This window comes from Acinonyx jubatus, chromosome D2, assembly GCF_027475565.1.
Source record: "Acinonyx jubatus isolate Ajub_Pintada_27869175 chromosome D2, VMU_Ajub_asm_v1.0, whole genome shotgun sequence".
NCBI lineage: Eukaryota > Metazoa > Chordata > Mammalia > Carnivora > Felidae > Acinonyx > Acinonyx jubatus.
In genome coordinates this window covers 12,316,002-12,326,892 of record NC_069393.1, presented here as the reverse complement: position 1 = coordinate 12,326,892, position 10,891 = coordinate 12,316,002, and the positions used below count along the sequence as shown (strand labels likewise).

The 10,891-nt window shown below is 52.8% G+C and overlaps 1 long non-coding RNA gene across 2 annotated transcripts; it reads left to right on the top strand.

Moving 5' to 3' along the window:
• The first annotated feature begins 1,528 nt into the window (after nucleotides 1–1,528).
• On the top strand, nucleotides 1,529–10,449 carry LOC128312553 (uncharacterized). 2 transcript variants are annotated; one of them, XR_008291979.1, is made up of 4 exons: nucleotides 1,529–4,679; nucleotides 5,196–5,399; nucleotides 6,005–6,600; nucleotides 7,759–10,449. It is a non-coding gene; the product is annotated as an uncharacterized LOC128312553 (long non-coding RNA). The 2 variants fall into 2 exon arrangements; XR_008291978.1 differs by lacking the exon at nucleotides 7,759–10,449 and having other exon boundaries at nucleotides 6,005–7,189.
• Nucleotides 10,450–10,891: the final 442 nt, after the last annotated feature.

The following is a 10,891-nucleotide window of genomic DNA, read 5'->3' as shown; positions in this document are numbered from 1 at the left end:
TTTCCTTACAAAAATACTCTAGAGGAGTGGGTTGAATCCCAGGATGGGCACGTCGCTTGGGCACAGCCACAGGAGACCTCGTGAGGAAGACAGCCACGCCATTTCAGTTTGCCTGTCACTCAACCTTCTGTGGCTCAAGCTTCTGGCCCGTTTCTGCTGCCCTTACTGGTAAACTAATTCTTACCTAGTTCCCAAGGTAGTCAAATCCTATCGTCTACTGGACATGCTTAGTTCAACAAGGATGCCTTTCCAGGATCAACGCCCCTTGTTGGTCCCTGGCTTAGCATGACATCTGAGTCCTTCAAAGTCAGACCTCAAGCCGCCCTGCCTGTTCACCCCTGTATGTTCCTCAATTTTTATCTGTCACTTCTCCAACACCTCTAACCGAATGACTGATCTGAATCAGCAAGTATTCCAGAACGCTGTCTTGATCTTGTCCGACCCTTCATTTCTCCGAAGCAGCTTTGTGGGCCACAAGGGAACTCCAGAAGGTTCCAGAACTCCAAATCTCAAGCCCTCCTGGTACTGAGAGCCATCACTGGGATGGTGTCAGTGCTGAGATACTGGGTCCCCGGTCCCCACCCTCCCGTGATGTGACACTGAACCTACCCCGCATCAGGCTGTTTATTCTGTGGGATGGCAGGCAGCAGCATGTTTCGTTGTTTACAGCAGTGTCTCCGGATTATTCTAGGTCCTAACTCTGTCTACACTGTGCCATCAGGAAGGCGAGGCTGCACGGCAGGATCCCAAAAGAACAGCCACGTCGCTCGCAGAGCACAGCTGCCTCCCAGGAAGGTGGCTTCAACCACGGGTTTACTTTCCCCGCTCAGGGTCAGCCTCACACCGTGTCTAGTAGGCCGCAGGGATTCATTACGCATCATTCTCAAGGAAGCACTGGACCAGCGCACTTCCAAAGTCCTCGCAGGGGACGGTCCTTCAGTGCGCGGGGCTGTCCCCGAGCCTAGGGGCACTCGGCATCCCACACGCTCACAACACGGGATGCTAACATCCCCGCCCCCACCGCCATCACGAGAACTACAGACGTCCTCCCAGGTTTCCCAACACCAGGGCAGGGGTGACACCGTCCCGCATGGGGAGCCCCTTGCCGTCCTCAGCGAGACAGAGTGAACACGCAGGAGGTGGCAGGAGACCACACAAGCCTGGACAAGGGACGGCGCGGGGCAAGCTGTGAGTACCTAAAACCGGACCTACAGAGCGAGCTGACGGCAGGGGGGCCGGCAACTTCTCGGGGGTCCAGCGCAGAACCACGCGTGCGAGGAAAGGCTGTCTCGTCGGCACGTCGGGCCTCCCCTGCTGGAAGCTGATCACACGACCTAATGCAAGCGGCCCAACTTCCACCCATTTGGCAACACCGACTTTTTCCACACTGTTCCTGCTCCCGCCCTCCCGTTCAGGGCCTGCATTCCCCCCTGCATCCCGGCGTCCAGGGGGGGCGGGAGCACAGGGCGAGTCTTATGAAGGTGAGGGCGAAGGGCACGGCCGTCCTACCCCACCAGCAGCACCGCCCTTGCCGCAGGCCCCAGGACACCAACACCCTGCCCTGCTCCCTTCCGAGGCAGCTGCAGTCAAAGGGCCATTGTTCCCAGACGGGCGGGAACAAGGCCTCTTGTTGGTCGGCTGAATAAGGTCCCTGGCTCCGTCCAACCTCAGCCACAATCAATCTCTCTTACGGTGCAGGGTGGGCAGGGACAGGTTTCCAAAGTCATCTTCATGCTCAGGTGAGAACGGAAAGGTCAGCCAATGAGCCACCGTACACAGATCCTGTTGAAAACTGACTAGTGCCCTATCAACTGGGCTGTGCTTCTCAAACTTCTAGAACTTCTTTATTTTTCTTCAATTTTCTTTTGGTGTTTATTTATTTTTGAGAGAGAAATAGAGTGTGAGCAGGGGAGGGACAGAGAGAGGGAGACACAGAATCTGAAGCAGGCTCCAGACTCCGAGCTGTCAGCACAGAGCCGGCTGTGGGGCTCGAACTCACAGATGGTGAGATCATGACCTGGGCCGAAGTTGGACACTTAAACTGAATGAGCCACCCAGATGCCCCTAGAACTTCTTCAAACCGCAAACAGCCTGGTTAAAATGCAGATTTCCAGGCCTGACAGTCTGGTTCATAAGTTGTGGGAGCAGGGAGCGGCCAGGCGGTCCTGAAACAGGTGACCCAGGAGGACGGCGAGCAGGAGGGCAGAAGTGGGTGGGCCTGGGGCACTCTCTGGAGGCGCAGTCGACAGCAGCTTGGTCCCGGAAGGAATACGGGGTGAGCCCAAAAAGGGAAAGACCCAGACGGCACCCTGGCCGACCTGCTGGGGGCACAGTCGCGCGGTGGCTCCACGAGGCAGTGGACCGACCCGAGGCAGAGACCGCAGAGAAGGGGTGATGTGAGAATCCAGGGGTGCAGGGACATGATCGTGTAAATCGGATTTCCTCAATCACAGCATTTACTGCAGTGTTTTACCTCTCCTAACAATTTATTTCAAGCAACGAGAAAACCCCTGCCATTAGAAATATTTCCTAAAGATTCTGCCCTTTCCCACCTGGTGACGTGTGGCACACAGACAGGATTTCGTCAGTCTCTGGAGATTTAATACACACGCACCTCCGCGTCACCAGTGAGAGCTCTGCCTGCCCAGTGGCCTTGAACCTTGCCGGGCCCTTGACCACGTGACCACAAGCACCTAGCTCGGCTCTGCTCTGTCATCCGTCACACCGGAAGTGTGCAGAGCTGTTGTGAGCTGCCCTCCCCTGCCCTCCCTGGGGACAAGACCAGGAGAGGGGTCAAGACCTTGCAACTGAATAAGGGCTGAGCCGCCCACTCTGGGCCGTTTTGGGAGAAAAAGGCTCGTCTCAAATTCACTCAAGAGACCAGGTACAGCCTCTGAAAGCCATAACTGGAACCAAACTGTAGGACTTACCCACCTAGAGAAAGGACTTTTATTCTTAGAGCTGACGTCTTCTTTTCCGATGAAATACAAATCTCCTAGGAAGGAGACACTAAAACTGGCAGTTCTTCACCTTAATGACGGTTTCTAGAAAGTTTTTCCCCGCCCACAGGGTTTAACAGCGAAAACTCAAGGTGCCAGCATCCAATGGTGGAAGAGGCTTCGGGTCACACACCTTTACCTGCAAATCCTCCCGCGGCCACCACCTCCACCATCAGACTCTCAAGGCACAGCTGGGACGTTTCAGCAGCCAAGTCAGAGCCTTCCAGAAAGAGAACGGCAGTCAGCCACACCCGCCGACTTCCGCTCTTCCCTCTTCAAAGACTCGCAGGGCACACGGGAGAGGTGTGTAAACAGCCTCTTCCAGGCTCTGTGTGTCTACAAATGGCCGGAAGCATGTTCATTATTCTCCTTAAGATGCCTTTTAAAAATTCACAAAGACCTGACGCACGCGTGTGTTTACAAGCGACCTTTCTGAAGGGCTGCTGCTGGTGTATTCTTAGACATCTGTTTCCTAACGGGTTATGGGACACCCGAGAGACTGAGATAAAAAAGGAAAACTGAACTTTCTGACATCGCCACTCTGGGCTGGGAGCAGAAAACATGCCTACGTGCCCACAAAACATAAAAGGTCAAGAGAGCGAGAATTTATGAGTGACGTGAGTCAGAGTGCCAAAAAGGAAAGTTTACAAGAAAAAAGATATGTACAGAATATATAAAACATACGAGACCGTATACAGTTGGCCGCTGAACGTGGCTTTGAACCACGCATGTCCACTTATACGTGGATGATTCTCAGTAAGTACAGGACGGTACCAAAAATGCATTTTCTCTCCCTTATGATTTCTTTTCTCTAGCTCACTGTATTGTATGAATACAAAATACATGGCATATACAAAATATGTGTCAATCAACTGTTTATGTTACTCGTAAGTCTTCTGGTCAACACTCAGCTGGCAGGAGTTAAGTTCAGGGGAGTCAAAAGTCATATGCAGATTTTCAACCATGTAAGGAGTCGGGGCCCCTTATGGTGTTCAAGGGTCAACGTGTTTTATATTTACATAAAATAGGGATTATAATGTACTATATGTAATGTGTTACATATGTGACGTATTAACGTGTAATTATGTATAACATATATAAAATTATATTACATACATGTTACACATATTGCACAAAATATAAAAAGCCATACATTATCTATAACTTACAAGTTCAATAGATCACAATGATATGTATTATTCAGGAAGTCCCAATTTTTGCTTGTTAGTTGGGTTTTTTTTTTTTTCCCCAGCAACCATTCACACAGGCGCTTTGGTAATTATAACGTACTGCCAGGTGCAGACACACGGCGGGGGTGGGGGTGAGGGGGGAGAGGGGTTCTCTACTCAACCGGCTTTCACTGTGTTTAGCACGCAAGCCTGCCTGCTTTCCAGAGCAGAGCCATGCCCTCACTCTGGAGACCCCGCCCCGCCCCCCTCACACCCCCGACGTCTATGGGCTGACTCCCAAGCCAGTTCTGACAAGAGACATCAGGCACCCACCTCTGATGGAGCACAGCCCAGGCAGGACGGGGAGTAGAACCAACAGCCCAACTGTTCTGGACACCCCAGCAAGACGCTGCACAGAGCCGTGAACATTTCTAGACAAACTCAGATGTTCCCATCGCAGTGTGCTCATCGAGAAAACAAAGGAGTCGGCAGCAGGGCCAGAAAACCGCTTGTGAGTGACCCTAACGTTGGGGGCGGATTCTCACATCACGGGGAGTCGAGGGAGGGGAAGAAGGCGGAAGGGGCAGACAAGGTGCCCGCACAGCCAGCCTCTAGGAGGCCTGCGGTCAAGTGATTTTCTAAGGCCAAAGGGAGTGGGCACACCCGTTACGTGTCGAGCTGTAAAAGATTACTGACCGTTAGAACAAAAGTTTAGGGTAGAAAACAAATCTGCAAGTGAAGCGGAAAACAGTCCCAGCGCTGAGTGAATGAGGCCTTGAAGCGCCATGCACCCAGGGCTTTGCTTGCAAAGCGGGCATGGTGGGTGGTGGGGCCGGAGGGCAGAATAACCACGGAGCGGTCACTTCGGTGGGAGCGTATGGGAACCAGGGACTCACAAAGCTCCAAAGCCAAAGATCAAAAAAAGCTGAGCGATAAAACCCAAAACTCAGCTACTCGGACACAAAGACCATGTTTGCGAGTCAACTTTACAAGTTGTTTTCTTTTTAACTTTATTTATTTATTTTAGAGCAAGAGTGAGAGTGAATGAGGAGGGGCAGAAAGAGAGAAAGAGAGAGAGAGCGAGAGAGAGAGGGTCCCAAGCCGGCTCCACGCTGTCAACACAGAGCCCAAAGTGGGGCTCGATCCCACGAACCACAAGATCATGACCTGAGTGGAAACCAAGAGTCGGAGGCTTAAGAGACCGAGCCACCCAGACCAGACGCCCCCACGAGTAAGTCTTTATTTTTTTTTTTTAATTTTTTTTTTTAACGTTTATTTATGTTTGGGACAGAGAGAGACAGAGCATGAACGGGGGAGGGGCAGAGAGAGAGAGGGAGACACAGAATCGGAAGCAGGCTCCAGGCTCTGAGCCATCAGCCCAGAGCCCGACGCGGGGCTCAAACTCACGAACCGCGAGATCGTGACCTGAGCCGAAGTCGGACGCTTAACCGACTGAGCCACCCAGGCGCCCCATAAGTCTTTAAGCCAAAATGTTTCTTTTCACTCGATTCCAAATGCGTTCTAAGGTTAAAACACAAAAATGAAAGAAAAACTTCAAACTCAGGTTCGCTCGAGCAACAGAACCACCTAAAGAATGCAGCTACGCGGCCTCCAAAGGCAATTCCGGGGGGGGCACCCCCAAACGCCCTGTCCCGCCAGCACTGCCACACGGGTTCTTATTCTCCATGGCCGTGTGGACGTGACTTGCAGGGACGTGACAGCAGAGACAACAACAGCAGGCCACAGTCACGGAATGCCAGGGCCCCGAACCTTAGCGGAGGGACCTGTGACTCTTTGCGGCGACTCTGGGTAACTTTCCTGGTCCCCATGTCACAGGGGAGGCAGCCGAAGGCCAGGCCGACAGCGTCACAAACCCGGGGAGCCGGGCCCCACGCAGGACGTGTCTGCGCACAGGTGTCTCACCGCCGTATCCACCGCGACCCCGTCTCGCTTCGGGGAAGGAGAGCCGGCCCGCGAGCCCTCTTCACTGCACTTGCGCATGCTTCCGTCTGCCAGACAGATTTTCGGCGGCGACTAACCTGACTTTTTGCTCACGTTCAGTTGCTTCCTTCATGGAAAAGCTAAATCAAAAGCATTTGCTGAAAAGCTCAGACAGACAACGTATCAGGTCTGACTAATACGAAGGTCCGGACAAGTGAAGGTGAAATACATCCTCCATGCGACAATAAACTACAACGCCACCTTGCAGTGTCAGAGCACCAAGTCTTCCGAAACGGTGGAGTGAGCGCGGAAAACAGGCAGCGTAAACGGGGTCCATCCAGGCTGGCGCTGGACCACCTTCCAGACACACCCTGAACCCCAGGGATCGGGACACCTTCATCCTTCCCGAAAAGAAATACAAAACGCTTGCCGTTTACTGCCATTCGCATGTGCATTCTGTTGAAACTACCTACGTCTCCAACTCAAGCCTGGTAAGTAATTTGGTTAAGTTATGAAAGAGAGGAAAAGACAAGCAGAGTGTGGCCCGCCCCAGTGGCTTTCGTCGTTCCAGGGAGAAACCGGTGCATGTTTGCAGTACGGGTACAAGCAAGGAAAGGGGGCCGGCTTTGCGGACAGCACGGCAGCTAGTGTAGGACACACTGACCCAGACCTAGCGGGAAGTGCAGTCACACCACAGGGCCTCCCGGGGCCTCTCTGCACAGGCACGCTTGGAAATCCCCAACGGTGCAGGTGCACAGAGAGAGTGACCCCCCCAGTGTCCCCCTCCCCCACGGTGCTCTCAACATGTCCTCTCTTTCCGGGTCTCTACAGGCACCGAGTTCACAATGAGGTGCCGGTGTATTCCCTGACGGGGGATTCTGCTGGTTACATGCTGGGCAGGAGCCCAACGATCTCGTTTCTCTTGCTTCTGCTGCAGAAAAAGTTTCCTCGCTTAAAAAAATAAAAAATCACCAGACAGCAACAAACACAAGGCATAGCCACTGCAGTAAAATCCGCTGAGATGGGATTTTTACTTCATTTTATTTCATTTTATTTTTGTAGACAGAGAGAGAGAGAGAGAGAGAGCACGAGTGGTGGAGGGGGCAGGGGGAGGGAGGGAGAGAGAGAGAGAGACGGGGGGAGATAATCTTAAACAGGCTCCACGCTCAGCACAGAGCACGGGGCTCGATCCTACGACCCTGGAATCCTGCATGACCTGAGCTGAAATCAAGAGTCAGACTCTGAGTGGCGCCTGGGTGGCTCAGTCGGCTCAGTGACCAACTTCGGCTCAGGTCGTGATCTCACACTTTGCGGGTTTGAGCTCCATGTTGGGCTCTATGCTGACAGCTCAGGGCCTGTTCGGGATTCTCTCTCCTCTCTGCAGCTCACATGCTTTCGCTACCAAACTAAATAAACAAACTAAAAAAAAAAAAAAAGGCAAGATGCTGAAGCTTCCAAGCCACCCAGGTGCCCCTGAGATGGGACTTTTAGAAAGCAGATTCTGCTTAGACCCTGCTTAGAACACACGCACTTGCTTCTTATCCCTCACGCCCACTAAGAACCTCACCAGGTGTGTATTCCTATCCTCATCTCACAGATAAAAATAACTTCAAACTAATCTTTAACGAAACGTTGCTTCCACCCCGAAGCAGGTGATCCCTGTTCGGCAACAGGCCTGCCCGAGGCTCCCGGGTGGCAGGAGCGTGCACGTGGTCACACGGAGGAGGGCGTTCCGGTTGAGCGAGTGAATTCACTCTCACAGAAGGCGGATGTGTAAACGAGGCACACGACACCCGTTCACGGTTTCTAGGGAACCACATGCACGAATCACAACATCGGAGGCCGGCTGGATAAATGACAACACAGGACTCTACGTAGCAGACTCGGTGTTTGTGTCCAAAATAGTTTCGGGAGGAGGAAGAGTGGGTTTAAAAGTTCAGGTCACACCACCGGTTTGGGGACTTCGTTTTCCTTATCACATTTCTCTCCCTCGGTGTAAGCGAACGAAATTTCAAGTTCAAAATGCCAGGCCCCAGGGAAAAAGCAAGAGCGTCCTCCCAGGATCGTTCTCGGCACACAAGCGTGCTCAGCGAGCGCCTCCTCTCTGCCATGAAGCATCTCAGGGGCCCCACGACTTTTAAAAATACAACTGCCACCGAAGGGCGTCCAAGCAGGCAGCTCAACAGGAAGTAATTCTGAGATGACTGGACTGAATTAAACACTCATGGTCCATCCACCTGCACCGTGTGATAGCCCACGGTGGGCGGAGCGCCAATTCAACTCTGACTCTTCCCCGAGACAAGGACACCACCCGCGGTAGTAATTACAGGGCAGCACAGGTGTTTTAAGACAACCTTTCTTTGTTTTATTAAGTTCACTGCTTGTAAGCAAACAAATTGCTTAGTCACCGATTCCTCCGGTTTCCCGCCCCCCATTATGAAGAAACTAGTACACGCAGAAATCTCTGGCAAGCTACGACGGTCCCCGCGGGTCCTGCCTTGCCCCGCTATTCCTGCAGGCACCCGCTTCTAGCACTTTCCCAAATGCCGTTCCTCTGTCTGATCTGTGTGTGGCCTCCACGCTAATTATCCCAAAGCACCACTTTTATTGGCTTTTTTTACACTGCCCTCCTGCCAAAGCTGGCCCGGTTTTCAACACCAGCACATCTGGCCCCAACCCAATTTCCTAATACCCTTCCTTTCCAACCCTGCACTCTGGCCACACTCTGCTACTGCCCCCCCCAGCCCCAGGCACGCCGCCACTGTCCCACCCTGAAAGGAGCACCTAAGAGACCCTAAGACTGTGCGCCTGGCACAGACCTTTGACCTCTGCCCAACCCCTACACAGACACCCAGCTGTCAGGTCCTGCCCCTCCCCCGTCTCTATCCAAGTAATGAGAGTTCGGAAGACAGAGACGTAGACAGCCCTGTAAGCCAGAAATTTCAAAATAAACTCTGGCCGTGGCTCCTTCGGCCACTGGCTGATTCCGGGGCTGGACCAGGAAACACGCAAGAGGAGTCCGAAGCATCTCGTGCGGCCAGAAAGAGCCCTGAAGTGCACGTGTGTGCACACCCACACGCCAATGGGAGCCACCCGACAGAGCTGCCGATGCCAGAGCTGGGACAACGTGAGAAACAGAATACATACTACGGTCCTGGATTATAACCCGAAGCGTAACTCAAACGGCCACGGATCCGTGCTGAGGTAACTGACGGACTGAATGAATGAAGAGGGAGGGTATACAGACCTGTGCAGAAGAATTCAAAATAATTCACGTAGACCCTCTGCCCTCAGGGAGGGGCAACAAAACTCCCTACCCCTCGCGGTGACTTCCTTCCACAGTGCAGCACGCGGCAAGGGAAAAAGAAGTAATTTTACGGTGGAGAAACCTAACAGCCACGGTCTCAGCCAGGCGGGCAATGTCGGTATCGACCCCGAGGGTCACATACTGGACACGACGAACAGGGCGTTTCATTTCTGCGGTCCCCGTCATCCTCACAGGAACCCAAAACCCCAATCCAACAGGGGGGAGTCATCAGACGAATCCCGGTTGAGAGACAGTCTACAAAACACCTGACCAGCTCTCCTCGAAAGTATCAAGGTCATCAAACACAAATGATGTCCGAGAAGCGACCACGCGCCAACGGCCTTGGAGCCCGAGGAGACCTATGGGACGACCAAATGCAGCGTGGCCTCCTGAACGCGCTGCTGGGACAAAAGAGGGACGTGAGGCGAGCGCTGCGGAAATGTGAATGAAATACGGCTGTAGTAACTGATCATGTGTCGATACTGGGTCACTGGTTACGTGTGGAAGCTGGACGCGGGGAAAGCGAGAGCTCCCTGGGCGATCTTCCCAAACTCCGTCTGAATCTAAAACTATTCTAAAATTAAGTTTATTTTAAAAGATTACCCCGGGCTCCCTCAGCTCCCTACCCCCCCACCCCACCCCAGGCTGCAGTCCGGAACATCTTCTGTTCCCTCCACTCTTGTATCCTGGGCCTCTGCCCTCCCTAGTCGTTGTAGTCCCCGCTCCATCCGCCACACAGGTGCCAGGGGAAGCTTTCGAACACACGCATCTGAAGAGAACACCTTCCCGATCAAAGCCCTTCAAGCAGCCATCTTCATTCCGGAATTTCCAGGCCTTCATCGCACACTACGAATCTCCTTAAGAGGGACATTTAACACAATAACTCTCAAATCTGTTTGGCTGTGGAATTTTTCCACACTTTCAGCGTCTGGGTCCTGCGGAACAATTAGGAAATTGTTGAAATCAAGCACATTCCTACAAGGTGGACTGAAAGTTCTAATTCCTTCTCTCGGTCACTGTGGTGGGTTGAACAACCCACAGCTCCTAATTGCTGCGATCTGGGATGCCGCCTCAGATGGCAAAAAAAAAAAAAAAAAAAAAAAAAGGACTTCGTAGGTGTAAATAAGTTAAAGATCTTGAGACGGGGAAATTACCAGGACGGGCCCCAAATGACACCAAAGGTGTCCTTACAAGGAGGAAGCAGAGGATGATCTGATGCCACACTAAGGAAAAGGCAACGTGACCAGAAGGCAGACTGGGGTAGTGAAGCCACAGGCCACGGAATGTGGGCAGAGCCACCACGAACGAGGAACAGCTTCTCTCGGGGAACCCCCACGGGGGGAGGGGGGGGGCGGGCACAGCTCTGCCAAGGCAACAGATTTGGGAGTTCTGGCCTCTAGAACTGAACGAAAACAAAGGTACGTTGTTTAAGCTACCACATTTGCGGTAACGTGCTACGGCAGCCATGGGAGACT